Source organism: Plecotus auritus, assembly GCF_963455305.1.
Source record: "Plecotus auritus genome assembly, chromosome: 6".
NCBI classification, from domain to species: Eukaryota; Metazoa; Chordata; class Mammalia; order Chiroptera; family Vespertilionidae; genus Plecotus; species Plecotus auritus.
The window spans coordinates 14,615,251-14,636,808 of NC_137773.1; the positions used below are offsets into that span (position 1 = coordinate 14,615,251).

Genomic DNA, 21,558 nt, shown 5'->3' on the forward strand with positions numbered 1-21,558 from the left:
CCTCAGATCAAACAGGAGGGAACATAGACCCATCTCTCAAAGAACTTGGGGCCATGTTTTAAAACCACCACATATATGTAAACTACAAAATAAGTCTCCCTTCCACCCCATTTCCCTGGGGCTGAATTACCTTTCTGGCAGCAGCCACTACTGACCAATTTCCTGTGTATCTTCCCAGAGGGAAGTCCACACATACATGGGGTGAAAGTTTTACATATACACCCTACCCTCTGCTCAGGTTATCCCCACACTATTCCAACCTAAGAACAAAGTGGATTCTGATAGCCTCTCCGGTGAACAATATTTACCTATGAACTCTTGTTATTTGCTTTCTGAAATTAAATGCAAGAATCAGAGATTCCAATAAGGGTAGCATCCCTTGCTTTCTGAACCCTCACTATTGAAACTCAGAAACCAAACAGATTTGGATGGCAAGAGATGCTTGTCTAATATACATAAAACACCCTCCCCCCCAAATGTGAGCATACTGGACACACTGTTCTGTCCCTTGCATTTTTCACTTAGTTAATCTTGAAGATCAGCCTGTTTCTGCACATACAGATGGGTCTCATTCCCTGTAAGAGCACAGAGCATTCCATTGTTCAAATACACCATAATTTGTTTAGTCAAATCACCTCCTATTGCTTACTTTTTTGGTTTTTTTCCAGTCTTCCGCTAATTGCAATGCATACTGCAGTGAATAGCCTGTCTGGAAGTCTTCATGCACTTGTGTAAGATTATCTGTGTGATAAATTCCTAGAGGCAGAATTTTGGATCAAAGGGAAGGGTTCCCCAAACCATCTCTACAACATCCTGGCAGGACAGGCTCAGACTCCACATCTTCTTTTGTGCTCTGGCCTGGCTCTAGCCCCTGCTCATGCTGTCACCTGTGGGATCCTGCCTGTTTCCAGAGCAGCAGGTGGCAGCTGCTCCCCAGTTACTCACTGAGGTTACATAGGGGTCTGCAGGGGAGAGGAGATTGAGGACTCCGCAGGGACAGAGATGATAGCCTTTGCAAAAGGAGCCTGGGGGTGGGGGGGAGCACCTCATCCCACTTAATTGCCTCCTGATTTTTAGCAGCAGCTGCATCTGTTTCTCTCAGACCCCGAAACAGTTGCTGAGGAACTTCAGGCTGCTCCCACTCGCTTTAAAGGAAAAAAAAAAAAAAAAGAGCTTGCTTCTTGTGGCAGATCAGCACCAAGCTGTGCTGAGCTGTCTGTAGAAACTTCCAGATGCCCAAAGACCAAGAGGAGGAGGCACCATCAGGAGCCTCAGTTGCCCTTCCCTGCTTTTCAAGTATCACAGGATGCCCATAACTGCCGCGTTCTGCTCCTGTGCTGGACACACATTGAACTAGGAATAAGGGAGCTAAATTCTGGCCTTGCAGTGTATGCCTTCCATTGCCGTTTATAGCACAATTGCCCCTGTGTGCCCTGCTTTTTGATGAGTCTGTATAACACAATGGGTATGCTGGTCAGTTACTATTTGCCTTTAGATCCATTCCCTGCCCTTCATCCTGCTGGGCTCAACATTGAGGGGGCTGAACTACATGTCCCAGACTCCCCCACCCACTGGCTTCCTATTAAGTTTGGCTAATGGGAGATATGGCAAATTAGAGACTGTGGTGGGGAAAAGACAGGATGTAGTCCTCCCACCCCACCCCACACACCAATCCTGCAGTCTCTGGCAGTGACTCTGGAGGATGGCTTCTTCCTCCAGTGTCCCAGTTCTCAGCAGGCGGCCATGGCTCTTGGGCTGCAGTGACTCCGGCCCGTTCCTTTGTCCCTTCAGCCTTGGGGAAATAGTGTTTTTCTACAGTTGTTAATCTCTACCCCTACCCCTTACTTGGTTTTCATCTCTTCTAGTCCCTCTCCAGCTAGTTGCCCATATTAAATTCCTTCTCTTGAACCATCTGGTGTAGGTTTTGAGGTCCTGCCTGGACCATACTGATGTGGGTGAGAATGTGGGATGCCTGGATGCAAATCCCAGCACTACCACTTACTATTGTAAGACCCTGGGCAAGTTACTAACCTCTCTGCACCTCAGTTACTCCATCTGTAAAGTGGGTATAACACCTACCTACTTGGGAAGGTTAATTGAACTAATAGTTTGTGAAGTGTTCAGAACAATGCCTGGGACATATTAAGCACAATATTAATATTAGGTTTATTTTTTTTCCATTTAATTTTTGCAACTTCTCTGAGAAACAGTGTCTGTTAGTATCCTGGTTTTAAAGACAAGGAAACAGAAGCCCCGAAACATAAAGTGACTGAAGTCACTCAGCTCTAGGGAAAGGATTCAGACTCAGTGAGGGACTCCAGTTTATGTCTGCTCTGCCCTGCAGCCAATCCAAATCACAGTCAGTGGGCAGGCTGGAGACCCCAGTGGGGCTGCTGCAGCTTCCATGCTAGCTGCTGGGAACCAAGTGGTTTGGCCTACCTGTCACCATATCCCTTACCCCCATCCAGCCCATTCTTGCAAATGAGAAGCCAGGCAGCTAGCAGGCTGTCCCCCAGGTTAGAACGAAAGGGATCAGAGTGTTTTCTGGGAGGGAGAAGAGTGGTTGGGGAAGGAGCATGAGACCATTGTCACCCTCTTCGTTGGAATGATCATTCATTCAGCTCAGAGCTTTACAAGCCAAATGACTTCAGATTCTTGTAGCTGCCTGTAAAGGAAACTCAACTAATTGGCTTAAGAAATATGCTAATCAATTGGGTCATGGAACTCGGAAGTCCAGGAGTGGATTTGGATTCCAGCAATGCATGGTGATAACTATATCATCATCATCATCATCATCATCATCATCATCATCATCATCATCTTGGTTCTATATTCCTGTAAGACTGACTTCATCCACTGATAGATCATCTCTCTCTTTTCCAGCTCAGTAACTCCAGGAAGGAGAGTTCCTTTCCCACGGTAGACTCTGTTTGGCCTGCAGGAGTCTTGAGCTCATTCTATTTTTTTTTTTTTAAAGATATATTTTATTGATTTTTTTACAGAGAGAAAGGGAGAGGAATAGAGAGTTAGAAACATCGATGAGAGAGAAACATCGATCAACTGCTTCCTACACACCTCCTACTGGGGATGTGCCCGCAACCAAGGTACATGCCCCTTGACAAATCGAACCTGAGACCTTTCAGTCCGCAGGCCAATACTCTATCCACTGAGCCAAACCAGTTAGGGCTTGAGCTCATTCTAGAGATCAATTGCTGTTGCCAAGAGGGGGGATATCATGATTTTCTGGGCATGGTCAGTGTCCCATCCCTGTGGCCAGGAAGAGCCCCAGGCTCTGTGACTAAAAGTCTCAAAAGAGCCAAAACCGGTTTGGCTCAGTGGATAGAGCGTCAGCCTGCGGACTGAAAGGTCCCGGGTTCGATTCCGGTCAAGGGCATGTAACTTGGTTGCGGGCACATCCCCAGTGGGAGGTGTGCAGGAGGCAGCTGATCGATGTTTCTCTCTCATCGATGTTTCTGACTATCTATCCTTCTTCCTTCCTCTCTGTAAAAAATCAATAAAATATATTTAAAAAAAAAAAAAAGTCTCAAAAGAGTGCATAGAATGGTGTGGATCCCAAAGAAAGGAGTGCTATGAAGACAATACAAAAAGGAAGAGTATAGGAATGAATTCATGACTCTGTCACATATATGCATTACTTTAATTGGTACTATTGTTGGCCTTATTTTGCAGAGGAGACAAATGGAGAGGTTGAGTAAGAAGGTCACACTTGCCATGGTCAGTGTTTCCCAGTGGTTAGTGTCGGCTCACACACCAAAGGGTTGTGGGTTTGATTCCAAGTCAAGGGCAAGTACCTGAGTTGCAAGTTGGATCCCTGGCCCCAGTCAGAGCTCATGTGGGAGGCAACCAATCTATGTGTCTCTATCATATCAATGTTTTTCTTTCTTTCTCTCTTTCCCCACCTCCCTGCCTCCCTTCCACTAGAAATCAATGGAAAAAATATCATCTGGTGAGGATTAACAACAACAACAAAAATAGGAAAGAAGTCACACTTAATGGCCCGGCCAGGATTAGGACCCAGGATTGCCCAACTCTAAAAACCCCTACTTTTATCCATGGTAGTCCCTGTCCTGACAGGCCCTGCCGAGCTCAAGGACACACATGGGGAATGGGAGGAATCCTGGAGGAATCTGGAGTGGGAGAGACAATGGAAGACTTTGCCCTGGGCCCTGGCTTCACTGGCTTATCGTCATTTCCAATAGGAAGGTCCAGGGTTTCTCTGTGAGCAAGGAGCTCACCAATATATTGTGCACAACAGCTGTCATACCACTTTAACTCGGGACCCTAGCCGGGGATCCTCCAGCTTGTTTTCTCCTCTGTGGGCATGAGTCAGGCTTTTCCCTGGCCTCAGGTTCAGGGCTGAGCTGCATTGTTTGCTGTCTGTGTTTTTGTACACAAAAGAAGCGGCCCTCCTCAAAGCCAGCTCGTCAAACGTAGCCAGCCACCCAGTTCCCTGATGGAGGCCCTGCACCTCCCCCCAGCCCGCTCCTCGGACAGGCCGCAGCCTCTCCCACCTGGCATTGTGTCTCCTGCTGCTCCTTGTTCCTGCATGGAATGCATTTCCTCTACCCTCTGCCCAGCTGGCTCCTCGTCCTGTGGAATCCAGCTCAGGGATCAGTTCATTCAGGAAGCTTCTATGACATACCTCTCTCCCCTGGTCTAGAGGCCCCTTTTCTAAGAGCACTAATCACATTCTGGTAAAATTCTTTTCACTGGTCTCTTTTCCTCACCAAGTCATGAGATCTTTGAGGATAAGAACTTCATTTCTGAACACAGTTGGTGCTCCATAAATGTGTGTGGAATTAACAAATGAATGCATAAAGGGACATTCCCTTTTGCAGGCTATGGCACAGACCAGGGGTGCCTAGGGTGTATTGGGGATGCAGGCAGAGCAGGAATACAGCCAGGATCCTTTAGGCTACATGGGCAAATTCCTCTGATTTCAGACAGAGGCCCAGGTCATTGCTGGCTTCTCTACACCCTATAAAAAGTAAAGTAGAATTTAGTTCTTAGGTAAATTATACAGTAAATCATAGACTTGTGTGGAATATTGGAGTCATGGAAGCTGATGTCGGGGCGGGGTGGGGGGTTGCTTATATAACTGATGTCGGGGAGGAAAAGCCTTTCCTCTACTCTGTTAGGTTCTGTTAATTGAGGGCCTGCAGATTAAACTAACAATGGATGGATTGGCAAGAAAAAAGACAGATTTAATTACATACATACAGGAGCTTACAGAAAAATGTGACTCAGTAAGGTGGTTAGAATTGGGGGTTTATATACTATCTTAAAAGGGAAAGGGGAGGAGGGAGAAGGGCGTTTAAAGGAAAACAAATGACTTTTATGAAAGCTAATTGTGCCCTGGCTGGTTTGACTCAGTGGATGGAGTGTCGGCCTGCAGACTGAGGGTCCTAGGTTCGATTCCAGTCAGGGGCATGTGCCCAGGTTGCGGGCTTGATCCCTAGTGGAGGGCATGCAGGAGGCAGCCAATCAGTGATTCTCTCTCATCATTGATGTTTCTATCTCTCTTTCCCTCTCCCTTCCTCTCTGAAATCAATAAAAATATTCTTTAATAATGATAAAAAAAGAAAGCTAATTGGGCCCTTAGGAAAATAGGTGGGAAATATGGTAGTTTTATGAGAATGTCTGTTCAGGCTGGTGATTCTAGTCTCTAATCAGTCTTCCTAGGTTGCTCCCCAGGGAGGACATTTAGGACAGTTGAGTTATTTTGGGGAATCTGTGCTTTTAGGCAGATAACAGATATCAGGAGCTCAAATTCCTTCTCAAAATAATTTTTGTGCCAATGTGGCATATTCTGGACCCCTTCATCAAAAGTTTAGGGATTTGCCCTAACTGGTTTGGCTCAGTGGAGAGAGTGTCGGCCTGCAGACTGAAGGGTCCCAGGTTTGATTCTGGTCAAGGGCATGTACCTTGGTTGTGGGCACATTCCCAGTGGGAGGTGTGCAGGAGGCAGCTGATCGATGTTTCTCTCTCATGGATATTTCTGACTATCCCTCTCCTTTCCTCTCTGTAAAAAAACAATAAAATATATTTTTTAAAAAAGTTTAGGGATTTGATACTTTATCAGTTAAAGCTGGATCCAGGGGCTCAAACCATTCTGGTCTCTCTCTCTCTCTCTCTTCCTCCCCCTCCCCCCTCTCTCTCATCAATTAATGGATCAATCTGTTTCCCTCTCCCTCCCTTTCCATGCTGTCTTCTTCTGTGATGGCTCCGCCCATATCATGGCCAGATGGTCTCCAGCCCTTCCAGATGTGCACCAAGCCAGTGGCTGGCAACCTCTCTTTTCCCAAGAATTCTAGCAAAATTCCTTGGGTTTGGTCTCATTGGGCTCTCAAAGGAAGAAATTGCCTGATCAGCCAGGCCAGGCCTGGCACATGTGCCCACCCTGGAGCCAGGCGGTTAGAAAGGCCAGGTCAGCTTCACCCAAACCACGCGGACTGAGAGCACAGGAGGGGTGGTTTCCAGAGGGATAGCTAGGGTGCTGCTAACAGAAGGAGCGCAGTGGAGTCCAAGCAAAGGGAAACCACAGATGTCCTTCATGCAGAGAGACGTCTGCAGGATGAGAAAAGCTGAATCATAGAGCTGCGGAATCACCGCCTCAGAAGGCTGGGACAGAAAGACTCCTTAAAAGTGGGCTCCGGCAGCCTTTTATGTGACAGCTGCTTGCCTGGTGCCCCGGGGAGCCCCATCCCATCCCTGACTGATGCCCAGGTCCCATGCAGCCTGAGAGATCAGGGAAAGGTCCCCGTGTTGTTCCCTCTCTCTCCTCGCTGCTCTTCTGCTGGGAGATTCTGGGTCACAGCTGCCCACCAGAGGCCTTGTTTATGCTCCTTTCCAACGAGCTCTGGGCTCTGGCCATCTGCCAGGCTGGCGGTCAGCCACATCATCCATGAGCTATCCACTCCCTCTTTGATAAAGAGGCCTCGTCGGAAATACATCCGGGGTGCTTGGAGAGCGAAAAGCAAGGCAGGGAGCAGCCCAGCCTGAGACTGGGGCTCAGAGCCCTCCTCTGGCCTAGGACGCCTTCCCCTATCTTTCCTCCACCAGCCTGGGGAGCCAGGGCCCCTCCCCTCCAACCACAAACCAGAGCGTGCTGCTCAGACCTGCTCACACACTGCTGAGGCCTGGGGCCATTATATTTCTCCCAAGTGAAAGCTGGAAGCTAGAGGGAAGGACGGTTAACCTAAACAAAGCCTTACGGCATGGAAAGGCCAGGCCGTTCCCTCTCCTCCGACCCTCTGCTGAACTGCAGAGGCTCCGAGGCTGAGCCAAGACTGAAAGAGGTGTCCCTGTGGTTCCTGCCATCCTTCCTTCCTTCCTGTCCTCCTTCCCTCTTCACTTCTCCCTCCACAGAATGTTCTAGCAGAAAGGTTTAAAAACACCCACTCTAGAGATTGCAGACTGGCGGCTCACTGTTCAGAACATATTGTATTTGGCTCTCCCACGGTTTAAGAAAAATTTGAGCCAACATTTTAAAAATTGGGAGATTGCATATAAAAATTCATGTGTCCAACTTCTTTAGAAAGTTCGTAAGATCTGTTAACACTGGGCCTGCGTGTCCACCTGGCACCAGTTGCGATGCCCACAGCTGCTCCTTTTGTCCCTTCCACTGAGACCAAGTGCCAGTTACCATTTTACTTCACTCTTGGCATTTTTGTTTTTATTACTTTAGGTCAGGGGTGTGGAACATCCGGCCTGCGGGCCATATAAGGCCCTTGAAGTCATTTGGTCTGGCCCTGCCAAGGCATTAAGGGGTGAGTTAATTAAATGTCTGACCAAATATAGCAGGCTAATTTTTATATCTATACTAGGGCCCAGTGCACGAATTCATGCACCTTGAAAGGAACTGTGGGCTGCGAGGCTGCGGTAGGCACAGGGGCAGGTCTTGGCCCATCCTCTGCACCCCCACCTGGCCCCTCCTGCCATGGCCCCCAGTCCTCTGTCTGTCAGCAGCCCCACTCCCACCGCCACTCCCACATGCTGACAGAGCTGGCCCCACTCACACCCACTGACGATTGCCCCTCAGGAGCAGGGGGAGGTGGAGAAGCCCTCAGGGGCGATCAGGGCCAGCAGCCGCTGATGGTGCTGAGCGATCGGGACCGGCGCCGGGCACCAGCAACAGGTGTGAGCTGGGCCAGCGCTGGCAGCAAGTGTGAGTGCCAGGTGGGACCGCAGCATGTAGGAACAAAGAATTTTCAGTAACCACCAGAGGCTTGCCCCGATGACAGCGACCAGCACCCCACCTTGGTCTGGCGCCCCCGCTCACCTGCTCCACCACCCCACTGCGGCCAATGCCCACCATGGTCAGCGCACGCCCCCTGGTGGTCAGCGCATGTCCTAGTGACTGGTTGTTTCACCGTTCGGTCTATTTGCATATTAGGGTTTTATATATATATAGATTTTATTGATTTCAGAGAAGAAGGTTGAAGGAGAGAGATAGAAACATCAATGATGAGAAAGAATCACTGATTAGCTGCCTCCTGCAGGCCCCACACTAGGGATGGAGGTCACAATGGCATGTGCCCAGCATGTGCCCTGACCAGGAATCAAACCATGACCTCCTGATTCACTGGTTCATAGGTCGATGCTTAACCCCTGAGCCACAGCAGCCAGGCAGCAGGCTAATTTTTTTTTTAAATATATTTTATTGATATTTTACAGAGAGGAAGGGAGAGGGATAGAGAGCTAGAAACATCAATGAGAGAGAAACATCGATCAGCTGCCTCCTGCACACCTCCCACTGGGGATGTGCCTGCAACCAAGGTACATGCCCTTGACCAAAATCGAACCCAGGACCCTTGAGTCCGCAGGCTGACGCTCTATCCACTGAGCCAAACCGGTTTCGGCACAGCAGGCTAATTTTTAAGTTGGTAATTTTGTATGGCCCTCGAATGATGTTATAAATATCAAACTGGCCCTTGGCAGAAAAAAGGTTCCCCACCCCTGCTTTAGATGGTTTGCCTCTATGACACCTTCAGAAATCGGAAGTGAGAGACTACGAGGGCAGCATGTTTTAAGGAAATCAGAAGAGAACCTACCTCTTTGTAGAAGTAATGAATAGTCCTTGATGTTTCTACCATCACCCTGGCCCCAGTGAACATTTGAGTTTGCAACCCCAATCTAATCAACACCCCTAATTTTGCAGAAGGACTGATCTGGGCCCACAAATGTACAGTCCAGTCTCAGGTATCCACACCTGCTCTTAGATAGGAAAGGGGCTTTAGGCTGTCTCCAGCAATGCCTGCCCTCTGCAGGTGTGAGGACATCCTTTCAGAAGCAGCAAGGCCCTGGTCTCAGTGCCTCTCACTTTAAGAAGGAGCCTTCGCAGAGGAGATAGCAGCAGGCTGAGAGGTCTGTGCCCCTGCCTTTCAGAAGCCTTCCAGGAAGGAGGGATGGGATGGGGTCACTGAGGGCTGTCATCGGAAGAGCTGTCTGGGTGTTGACTTGTTCTCTGAGGCTCCAGGCTCTGTGCAGTGACCTCTGAGAGGCAGACATCTCACCAGAGAGAAGTTTCTATTAAGTCTTGCTGTTTGAGGAATGAGCTGCCTAGGGAGGTAGGAAGCTCTCACTTTTAGAGATGGTCAAGCAAGGCTAAAGGCACTGCTGGAGATGTTGTAGGAAAAAGATAAGAGGTAGAGAGTCTGGGTTGAGTTGAGATGACCATTTGGAGATTCACTGATAAATATCAGAGACTTTTGGAACCCCCTAAAATTACAGAGTTATGTGTCTGAGAGGGTACTTGTGGCTTTTTTTTTTTTTTTCAGATTCACAGAGGAGCACCTGAGCCTGCAAATAGGTATTAAGCAAGTGGGTGGGTAGTCAGCCATGAGGCAGGACAGCGTAAAGTGAGGAGCACAAGGTTGCCTGTAGCCCAGGTTCAAGACCTTGCTCCGTTTATCAGCTATGCCTTTCCAGTGACCGCTAACTTAACCTCTCTCTGCTTCTGTTTCTGCATTTGTAAGACAAGAATAATAATGGTACTGCTTTGTGGTCTTGTTTTTAAAGGTTAAGTGAACTCACAACAATAGTATTAGCTATCATTATTGCTAATATTTCTTTCAACTCTGAGAGTCTACTGTGAACAGATTCACACATTCTGATGTGTACATAACAGGCAAGGCTTAGTATATAGTCTGGAATGTGTGCAGGGGGTGAGGCTGTGAACCAGAGGTAGGACTCTTTAAGAGTGGAACTTCATTCTGTGGTGAGGCAAGGAGGGGAAACTGCATACTAGTAGAATGGCTCTGCTTAGAACTTTCTTAACATGGCCTTGAACTAAACTTCTTATGGCCTTACTTTCCACATCCATAAAATGGGAGTCCTGTCAGCTCCTACTTCCCAGGGTTGCTTTGAAGATTAAATGACATAATTCATTTGAGGCATTTGCAGCCGTGGGCAAACTACGGCCCGCGGGCCGGATCCGGCCCGTTCGGCTGTTCTATCCAGCCCGCAGAGCCGAAAGAGCGGAGGGTTCTCTTGCTCTCCCCTCCGCTCCTTTACTTTGAATTTATATTAGTTCACACAAACACTCCATCCATGCTTTTGTTCCGGCCCTCCGGTCCAGTTTAAGAACCCATTGTGGCCCTCGAGTCAAAAAGTTTGCCCACCCCTGAAGTGTCTTGCACATAGAAAAAAGCACTCAATAAACTATACTCATCACCATCATTCTGGATTAAGGGGTTCTTTCTGAAGGTCCTAAAGTCACTGCACGTACCAAGCCTCAGTGGTCACCCTTCTGTGTTCCTGAGATTTATTTTTTACACATTCAGGTTCCCCTCTGAGACTCTTAAGGCTCTTGGGGACAAGAATTGGCAGCCACAACAGATAGTGGAATGAAGAGCACAAACCAAGAGCAATGAGTTCTAGCCTACGCTCTGACACCAACTGGCAGGCATGTCTCTGCTCTGGTTCTTAACATTTCATTTGGATGAAAATGTAGCTAAGAATTATTCAGCCACTCCCCTGCACTGAGCACTGCTAAAAATGATTAAAGAAGGCAATTTAGGTAATATAAACAAACTATATTTAATACTTCATGAAGCAGGCAGTCTCCATTCCCAAGGATCTAGAGAACTTTGAAAGGGGGCGAAAGGCAGGAAGCTTTCAGAGAATAAAGAATAAGGAACAGGGAAGAGAAAGATAGAAAATAAATAAGGAAGAAGGAAATAAGTATAGAGCTCTGAGGTAGCTTGGCGCTTGGCATTGGCTGACTAGATATACTGCATATCTGGTCAGGCAGAGTATTTTCATGATATGAGGTTACCTAAGTTTTGGTCTGCTGACTTGACACTCCATGCAAGGGTGGCTTCGTCTAGAGCACTGAGATGTATTTCAACAGTGCACTACGCTGACCTTTATGTGATTGTTCTCATTTAACCGTGGGATAACTTTGTCAAGTACCTGGTATTGTTATTATCCCATTTTATAGATGAAGAAACTGAGGCTCAGAGAGGAAACCAGCCTGACTCCAGATCACACAGGCAGTAGGGATGAAGCTAGTTTTGGCCCCAGAGCCTATGTATTCCACCACTAAGCTGCCCTGATTTTTACACTATGATTTCTAAGAACTCAAAATCCTAGAAAAACTAATCTAGCTCTGGGTAGTTTTAGTCTCCCCACTGTCTCACTGTCTTACCCACCTCATATCCATCTTCCTCCTACCTCTACCCTCAGCACCCCAGTGCTTCTCCTGGGTTTCCTTTTCTATTCTAGCAAAGGAGGTACTGGCACAAAAAGCCTTCATTTCATTTACTCTTTCAGGCCCTGGAGAGATGAACTACCTTCTGTTCATACAGCTAAATCTCTCTCTCTCAGGCTGTTGGCTTCTTAACAATTACTGAAATAATTTACCTAAAGGAGCCTTTTGTTGTGTGGCATTCGAATAAACAAGCTTGATCTAATCCCAGAGTGATGCTAGAGTGCCATTTATTTCACAAACATTTAATAAATGCCAGTAATGTGCTAGACACAGCCCTAGTTGCTGGGCCAGAGTGGAGGAAGGGGGAAGAATGAAACCAAGGAGTACACACATAAACAATGTCAGGTTATGCCGAAACCGGTTTGGCTCAGTGGATAGAGCGTCGGCCTGCGGACTGAAGGGTCCCGGGTTCGATTCCGGTCAGGGGCATGTACCTTGGTTGCGGGCACATCCCCAGTAGGAGGTGTGCAGGAGGCAGCTGATCGATGTTTCTCTCTCATCGATGTTTCTAACTCTCTATTTCTCTCCCTGCCTCTCTGTAAAAAAAATCAATAAAATATATTTAAAAAAAAAAAAAAAAAAACAATGTCAGGTTAGGATAAATGTCAGGAGACAATAACACCGGGCAAGTGATGGAGAGTGAAGAGGTGGCTGGTGTAGAGAGTGATCCCGGAGCAGTTGCCATGCAGCATCTGTCACGTGGCTGTGTGTGAGTTTCAATTCCACTGTGGCCTTCGTTCCTCAGATCTCCAAAAGGAAGGTATTATTATCCTTACTTTCCTGAGGAGAAATGAGGCTTCTAGAAGTTAAATAACCTGCCCGAGTTGCAAAGCTTGAAAGCAGCAGGCTGGGATTCGAACCATAGCCTTTCATGCCAAGTCTGTTTCCTTTTCTGGCATTGTGTTAACTTCATTGTAAAATGAGTGGGTTAGATGAAGATGACTCCTAAAGGTCTCTCCTCTAAAATCATATCTATACAAAGAATGTACAAAGGAGATCTGGCAGCAACTGATGCCTCTAAGAGCAGGTGCTCCGGCTATTTTCTCTCTGGACAAAAGCTGGGTGGGCCAGGCTTACTTATTCTCTGCCCGCCCACTGGGCTTTCAAAGAAGGCCCATCAGTGGTTTAGCAGCTGCTGGAACAGGTCAGCAGTCAAAATACCACATGCAAAAGTCTCAGGCCCGGAAATTGTGAGGACAAAGAACAGGACTTCAGGCAGTCACAGAGAAGGGCTCACCCAGGTGGACCATACCCAGCTCCAGCTCCTGCTAAGCGAGTGGAGCTGCCTTCCAGGAATTTACAGGAGTTGCAGTTTTGGTCTCCCCAAGCTCCCCCTTCCAACTCTACAGCCAAGTCTCAACCATTGTCACCTCAGCTGTGAAAGGGTCCCTGGCCCGATCACAGACAGAGTTAGCCAACTTACATGCTTCTCCCTTAGCTCTTGGTTCCTTTCTTTCTTAGAATGCCTCTAGGAAAAAAGTGATAATAATAAGTATTTGGCCCTGTACTGAGGCCTTATACAATGACCTCATTGAACCTTTTTTGCCATTGTTGTGGTAAAATATATATAACATAAAAGTTACCATTTTAATCATTTTTAAGTGTTCAATTCAGTGGCATTAGGTACATTCACATTGTTGTGCAGCCAGCCCCTTGTAGTCACCATTCTACTTTCCATCTCTATGAATTTGTCTGTTTTAGGTATCTTGTATGAGTAAAATCACACAATATTTGTCATTTTGTATCTGGCTTATTCCACTTAGCATGATGTTTTTAAGGTTTATCTTCATGGTAGCATGTATGAAAATATGCTTCCTTTTTAAGGTTGAATAGTATTCTGTTGTATGTACATACCACGTTTTCTTTATCTGTCATTCACTGATGGACTTTGGGTTGTTTCCACCTCTTTGCTATTGTGAATAACGCTGCTATGAGCAAGGGTGTATGAGCATATATGGAGCTGCTATGAGCAAATATCTGTTCAGGTCCCTGCTTTCAATTATTTTGGATATATATTGTTAAAACAAGACAACAGGCCTAAAATAGAGTTACTTATGTTAAGCTCCATCTCACACAACTGAGACTTAATAATAGTTTTGGCTTCTCCCAGAAATTGAGTTTTAACTAGTCAATCAGGGATCACCTGATCAGCACTAGTTAGGTAATCTTCCTGATAGACACCTGCCATCCCCTGAAGAAAAGTGACCCTGCCACAACCTATCTGCTTTTTGCCTTCTTGCTCCCACTTCCTTCTGTGTATAAAAGTCTTCCATTTTGTACAACTTCTTGGAGCCCCTTTCTATCTGCTAGATTGGTTGATTTACTCCAATGAATTTTATTTCCTTGACAATACCCAGAAGTGGAATTACTGGATCATTCACTATAGGATGTTGAGTAGCATCCCTGGTCTCTCTACCCATTAGATGCCAGGGGCATTCCCTTTCCCTAGTTTTGACAACTGAAAATGTCTCCAGAGGTTGCCAAAGGTCTCCCTGGTGGGCAGAGTCACCTTACACATGCTCACTCCTTTGTCCTTTGTCGTTGCAGGAGTATTTAGCCACCTGGTGAAATCGTACATGTTCTTCTGGTCCCTCCTAGTGCTCCCAATCAAGCTGTACCTTGTGTTTCTCCCACTGAACGGGGAACATCCTGAGGGCAAGGACCATCTCTAATTCATCTTAATACCCCCAGCACCCAGCTCAGTGCCAGGCTCTAGACTGAACCTAATAAAGGTTTGTTGGATGAATAAGTGAAGTATGAACTGTACATCTTACCTTACAAATACTGACTTTTGAGGAGAAGAATCCATCTGTGGGTCCCTAGTTGCCCAGAAGGGCTTGCACTTGATAGATATTTCTGTTAACATCCACATTTACATATCCCTTATCATTGCTCACCATCACCACCCATTGACAAATGGGTTGCTAAAGGAAACACAGGTGTTTGGGGGATGCCCTAACTTTTGAAGTTGATAAAGGGGCAGCATGGGTCCAGGGCAGTGCCGTCCAGTAGAACTTTCCACAGTGATGAAACTGTTCTAAAGGAGGCAAGTTTGCACAGGTCATTCCAGCTCCTGAGCTCCTAGTATAGTGACATTTTCTGCACCTACATCATAATTCAGTTTTTCCCTTGCCTCATCCTACTTCCCTCCCTTCCCATAGTTGTTGGTCCTGAAAGTATCCACAGTAAAATTCCTGCATGCAGATCTCTCAGAGCCTACCTCCCAGAGAACCCAGGTCTCAATCAGCACAGTAATAGCAGTGTGGTATCTGTGGAGGGATTGCTAATATTTGGGCCATGAATTTGCCATCTGGGGTCTAGAGAAATTATACACCAACTTTTCCTGTAATGACCCCTGGTACCTAAACTGAGAGATGAAAAACAGCCCAGCTACCGCCCTGCTTCTAGGATACTACATTCCCATCTGCACCGAGCATCTGGTGCTGTCGTCCTTAAGCAGAGACCAAGCGTGAGAGCCAACGGAAAGCCCACAGTTCACTGACCTCAGATGGTTCTCTCAAGCTTCTGCCATGCCCAAAAGACTGCCAGGTTGCTCTGAGTTCCCTGATGTGACAGCAGGCCCCGGGGAGCTTTGGAAGGGCGGAGAACAATCTGACATTGACACAAGAGACAGCCTGTGGAGGAGGGGACTCCAGGCAGCGCAAGTCAGAAGCCACTTGACAGGGCTTCTCTGCTGTGTGGCACGGAGAGGGTAGAAGGCAAGTCTCTGGTTGTACACATTTGCTGGGTGTGTCTATGTTCCGTGTGCAAGCAATAGATACCTTATAAGTATTACCTAATTTAATTTGTACAACCCCTTGTGTGTCAGGAACTCTGATTCTGTTTGCAGTGAGAACTAGCTCACCCAAGTTTGCATAACTAGTAAGTGGAGCTGCTGGAATTCAAACCAAGGACTTTCTGATTCTGATGTCTGCCTTCCTTTCCTGCCACTCCCACACTGGCCTCCTGTTGTGATTGCAAACCTAGAGGCTCTAATGCTTCTGACTTCCGAGCTGGATGGGCCCTTTAGAAGGGACCCAATTCAGGAACATGGCTAGTCGCTGCTAAGCTATGAGCCAATGCTGATCCACTGGTGACACATGATTAGAAGACTGTGTTGAGAAAAATTCTGAGGCTGATTCTCAAAAGTACCTGATCAGTTAGTGACATCTGCCATGACCAGAGTACGTGTGGCAGAATGTAGGTCTGGTCTTAGTCGTCCCAGAACTGGTCTGACCTCCTTGCTTCACAAATGGAAAAACTACAGCCCAAAAAAGTGATGAGACTCAAGTAAGATACAAATGTGGATGGATTTTTCCCTTTGTCTCCTGAGGTCAGTCTGCTTTTTTTTTTTTTTTAAGTTTTTAATGGAAGTTGTAAATAATATTACTTTATTCCTGCATCTTCTCGATTGTTTCTTCCTTGTATTTTCTCTTTTCCTTTCCTACTTGGCCAGATTTGGCTTTATATTCAAGGATTTTTTTGTGGTCTTTGTCCAGCTTTGGTCTAGTGATCACCACCTTGCTGGGGTGAATGCCCACATGAACAGTTGTACCATTAGCTTTCTCCCGTTGCACTCATAGATGACATATTTCTTCCTGGAAACCTGGACTACTTTGCCAATTTGCTGTCCATTGTAATGTCCTCGAGCAACCTGAACTTCATCATCCTTTCGGATGGGCATGGATCGAACATTGTACTTCTGTCTCAGCTCTTTGGAAAGAGGAGAAGACATAATCTTCCTTTGAATGTGGGAAGGTGCATTGAAATGCCTTTTATGGTTCTTGCTCTGGTCAGAAGTCACAAAGGTATTGAACTTCATTTTGACCGCTGGTGCTCCTACGATGGCTGCAAGGGAGAAGAGCTCAGTCTGCCTTTTGTGACCTGCCTCAGATCCTGGCAAAGGGGCTGTCTGCTGTACTAATTAAGCTCACAAATACCCACTTTGGGTAGCATTCAAATTGGTTGTGAGGCCCTGGCCAGATAGCTCAGTTGGTTGGAGCATTGTCCTGATGTGCCAAGGTTGTGGGTTTGGTCCCTGGTCAGGACACATAGAAGAAGCAACCAATGAATGCATACATGGGTAGAACATCAAGTCAGTCTTTCTCTCTCTCTCTCTCTCTCTCTCTCTCTCTCTCTCTCTCTCTCTCTTTCTCTCTCTCTCTCTCTCAAATCAATAAATAAAAATTTTTACAGCATTGGTGGTGAGCCCTTGGGAGTCAGGGGTCTCTGAGCCACCTAGTGCTCTCTGATCATTGGACTGGGATTAGAGTCCTCATAGGGAAAGCCATGAGCTCTTAAACTGAAAGAACTGTTCTGAACCACCCAAGTCTGGACCTGAGGGCCCACTGGAATTGTTAAGCCAAGACCACGGCCCGACCAACTAGCAGTTTCACCCTTTGGGGCTCCATTTCTCATTTGTCAACCAGGTTTATGTAAGATATAGGGAAATTCCCAGAGGCTTGAACAAAACCAATGTTTAGTCTGTGGCACTGACTTTGAGAAAATATTTGTTTTATATTCTGGTTTTCTCTGTAACTGTTGAATGATTTTTACTTCACTGTCTCAAGGGGAAACAGTTTTTGCTACCTCCATCCTCCTATAGACAGAGAAAGGGAAAGATGCCATAAAGACTTATCACAAATCAGATGGGCACTGACTTGAGCAAGGAAACAGATTAGTCCACCAAAAAAAGCATTGGTTGATGCTGAATTGGCAATGGAACGAGTTCCTATCACAATGCCTGTAGAAGCTCAAAGGATGTTTGCACAAATGAATGAATGAATGAATGACTCAGTTACAGGGCACCTCCTCAAATAAGCTTTGCTTGACAACCTATTTAAGGTAGCTAACTTTCCCCTTCCTCCCAGTCACTTTCTATCTTAAAACCCATTTAATTTGTTTGTGGCAGGTACCACTATCTGAAATGATCTCTCTAAAATCTATTTGTTTATATTCTGCCTTCCTTCATTAGAATGTTAGCCTTGTGAAGGTCCAGCCCTTGTCTGGATTGTAAACCACTGTATGCTCAGTGACCAGAATGGTGCCTGGCACATGGTTGGATTTTATGAATACTGGATGAATGAATGACTGAATGAGGAACTGAGTCCCTGAGAAGCTATGTGGTAACATAGGCCTTATTATTAATTTTTATTATAACAATTTTATCCTATCTAACAAAAGAGTAATATGCAAATTAACCATCACTCCACTACACCCACCAGCCACGCCCACCAGCCACGCCCACCAGCCAATCAGGAGCGAATATGCAAATAAACCCAACCAAGATGGCTACAGCCACAGAGAGCAGGAGGGAGGCTTGAGTTTCCCTGGCAATGAGGAAGCCAAGCTTTCCGCCTGCCCTTGCCGGCCTAGGCCTCCACTAAAGGCTACAAAGTTTCAATGATAGAAGATACATAAACCCAAACAGAAATGGCAGCAGCCACTGAGCTGGAAAGAGCAGGAGGCTAGGGTTGCCCCCGGTGATGGAGGAAGCCAAGCTTTCCACACACCCTGGCCGGCCCAGGCCTCCGCTTAAGGCTACAGAGTTTCATTTATAGAAGATACATAGCCCTAACTGGTTTGGCTCAGTGGATAGAACGTCGGCCTGCGGACTGAAGGGTCCCGGGTTCGATTCCGGTCAAGGGCATGTACCTTGGTTGCGGGCACATTCCCAGTGGGGGCTGTGCAGGAGGCAGCTGATCGATGTCTCTCTCTCATCGATGTTTCTAACTCTCTATCCCTCTCCCTCCCTCTCTGTAAAAAATCAATAAAATATATTAAAAAAACAAAAAAAAAAGAAGATACATAAATCCCCCCAAAAATGGCTGCCTCCACGGAGCAAGCAGAAGGCTTGGCTCTGCTCCAGGCTACAAAGTTTCAATTGTAGAAGATAAATAAACCCCAGATCCCAGGGCCTCCGCTTGGATCGCTGGGGGGCGTGGCCGGCCTGCAAACCACCACAGGTCCCTCGCCCAGGCTGCCCCACACCCCAAGGGAACCCCCACCCTGATCCGGGACACCCTTCAGGGCAAACCAGCTGGCCCCCACCTGTGCACCAGGTCTCTATCTTATCTAATAAAAGAGTAATATGCAGATTGACCATCACTCCACACAAGATGGCTGCCCCCATGTGGTCAAAGGTCCTGCCCCCATGTGGACACAAGATGGCCACCACAAGATGGCCAGCAGGGGAGGGCAGTTGGGAGGGACCAGGCCTGCAAGGGAGGGCAGTTAGGGGTGACCAAGCCGGCAGAGGAGGGAAGTTGGGGGCGACCAGGCCTGCAGGGAAAGGTAGTTGGGAGGGACCCAGGCCTGCAGGGGAGGGCAGTTAGGGGTGACCAGGCCTGCAGGGGAGGGCAGTTAGGGGAAAACAGGCTGGCAGGGGAGCAGTTAGGGGGTGATCAGGCTGGCAGGCAGAAGTGGTTAAGGGCAATCAGGAAGGTAGTCAGGCGAGCAGTTGGGAGCCAGCAGTCCTGGATTGTGAGAGGGATGTCCGACTGCCCGTTTAAACGAGGGGTTCCAGATTGGAGAGGGTGCAGGCTGGGCTGAGGGACACCCCCCCCAGTGCACGAATTTCGTGCACCGGGCCTCTAGTTGAGATATAATTCAAATAACAGTCATTAATTTAAAGTATATGGTTCAGTGCTTTTTTTGTATACTCATAGAGCTGAGCAACCATCACCAAAATCAATTTTAGAATATTTTCATTATTCCAAAAAGAAATCTCTACCCATTAGCAGTCCCTAACCATTTCTTTCCCACTCTCCCCAGCCCTAGGCAATCACTGATCTACTTTCTGTCTCTATAGATTTGCCTAATTTGGACATTTCATGTAAACAAAATCATGCAATATGTAGTCCTTTGGGCCTGGCTTCTTTCAGATAGAATAATCCAGGTTATTGCATGCATCAGTACTTTATTTCTTTTTATTGCCAAATAATATTCTATGCTGTAACCTGGATGAACCTGGTTGAGATGCTTTTGGTGGCAGTTGTGGTGGTGGTAGATTTGGTGGCAGTGGATTTGGTAATAACGGGAGCAGTTTTGGAGGGGGTGGAAGCTACAATGATTTTGGCAAATAAAAATTATTCTTAAAATTTTGGATCCTTGAAAGGTGGAAACGTTAGAGGCAGAGAAGCTCTGCCCCCATTCTCAGGATAAATTTTTTCCTATTGATTCTGTCCTTTTTGGCTTCCCCATGTGTCCGCCTGTCCAAGGCCCTGCGTTGGCCACCTCAGGGAATTGAGGGCCAGGCCTAACAAGTCTGTATCCTAGCTACCTTGGAGAAAGGGAAAGGACCTTGATGAGAGATGAGCTAGAAATAGCAGGGAGCAGGCACACGTGAGCTGAGGCCACAGCTGCCTTCGTATCCCAGCTGGAGAATGTTCCTTGAAAAAAGCTAGAGCCTTATTAGGATTGTCTTTAGACTGAGATGACAGAAAGAGAGAGATTGACTAAAGAAAGAAAACAAATGTGTTGAACACCTGCTGCCAGGTGTGATGCATCATGGCAAGTTGTTTCATGTACATTAGGTCATCCAATCTTCCTAATATTCTCGAGGGTAGGAATTACTAACCCCCATAGCAGAAGGAAGAACTGGGTTACCAGGGGTAAGTGAAGGAGCCAGAATGTAATCTGAAGACTGCCTCCAAAGCCCGTTCTTTCCCAGGGTACTTGGCATCACTCTGAGGGTTGGTGCTCTGGCCATGTTGCCTGGATACATAGATCAGCCCTATCTGGTCAGGCATTAGCTCTAGTCTCCCGCAGATGAACTGTGGGTGTGGCTCCTCCACAAGTCATTAATTAAACCATCAATCAAGACTTTCATATTTGGAGTTCCACTGCCTGAGTTTGAATCTGGGCTTTGCCATCGACTAGCTTGGTATATTTTGAGCCTTTTAAGTTTAAGTGACCACTTGACTTTTCCATGCCTCAGTTTGCTCATCTGTGAAATGGGGATTAGAGGGTTGTAAGAACTAAGTGAGTGAATATATATGAAGTGCTCAGCACAATCCCTGACCCACAGTTGGCGTTCTGTAAGGCTTAGGTATTGAGTGCCTATGATTCTTTCTCATCGCTGTCATCTCAGTCTAAAGACAATCCTAATAAGGCTCTAGCTTTTTTCAAGGAACATTCTCCAGCTGGGATAAGAAGGCAGCTGTGGCCTCCGCTCATGTGTGCCTGCTCCCTGCTATTTCTAGTTCATCTCTCATCAGGGTCCTTTCCCTTTCTCCAAGGTAGCTAGGATTCTATCTTTCCCTCTCCCTTCCTCTCTGAAATCAGTTAAAAAAAAAAAAAAAAAGATTAGGTATTAAGTGCCTATTCCATGCCAGACCTGGGGCTTGGGTTTGGAGATGAGCAAAAGAAGGTCTGGTCTTTGTTCTTTTTGTCTAGTGCAAGGGGAAACAACAAATAAATAATCACACAAATAAATAGAAAAAGCTACTAGTATGTGAGTGATACACAGTTCCTGTGACTAGGTAGGAAACTGTGATCTGAAAGATGAATGAGGAGACACTAAAGAGACGAGGAGGAGGGTGCAGGCCTCCAGGCTGAGTGAAAGGCCAGTTCCCTGGGCTCAGAAGATACTAACTAGATCATCTGGGTTTTGAAATCATCTGAGCTGTGTGCCAGTTTCCATGAATTCAAAGGCAAAGTCACATCTTAAAAGTTGGTCACTGGCCCAGCTGGCGTGGCTCAGTGGTTGAGCGTCAACCTATGAACCAGGTCACAGTTCGATCCCAGTCAGGGTACATGCCCAGGTTTCAGTAGGGGGCGTGCAGGAGGCAACTGATTGATGATTCTCTGTCATCATTGATGTT

At 46.8% G+C, this 21,558-nt stretch overlaps 1 pseudogene across 1 annotated transcript; it reads right to left on the reverse strand.

The window, feature by feature from the left end:
* Positions 1–16,125: 16,125 nt before the first annotated feature.
* LOC308250785 (large ribosomal subunit protein uL24-like) lies at positions 16,126–16,580 on the reverse strand (annotated as a pseudogene). Its single transcript has one exon. The product of its transcript is annotated as a large ribosomal subunit protein uL24-like (transcript).
* Positions 16,581–21,558: the final 4,978 nt, after the last annotated feature.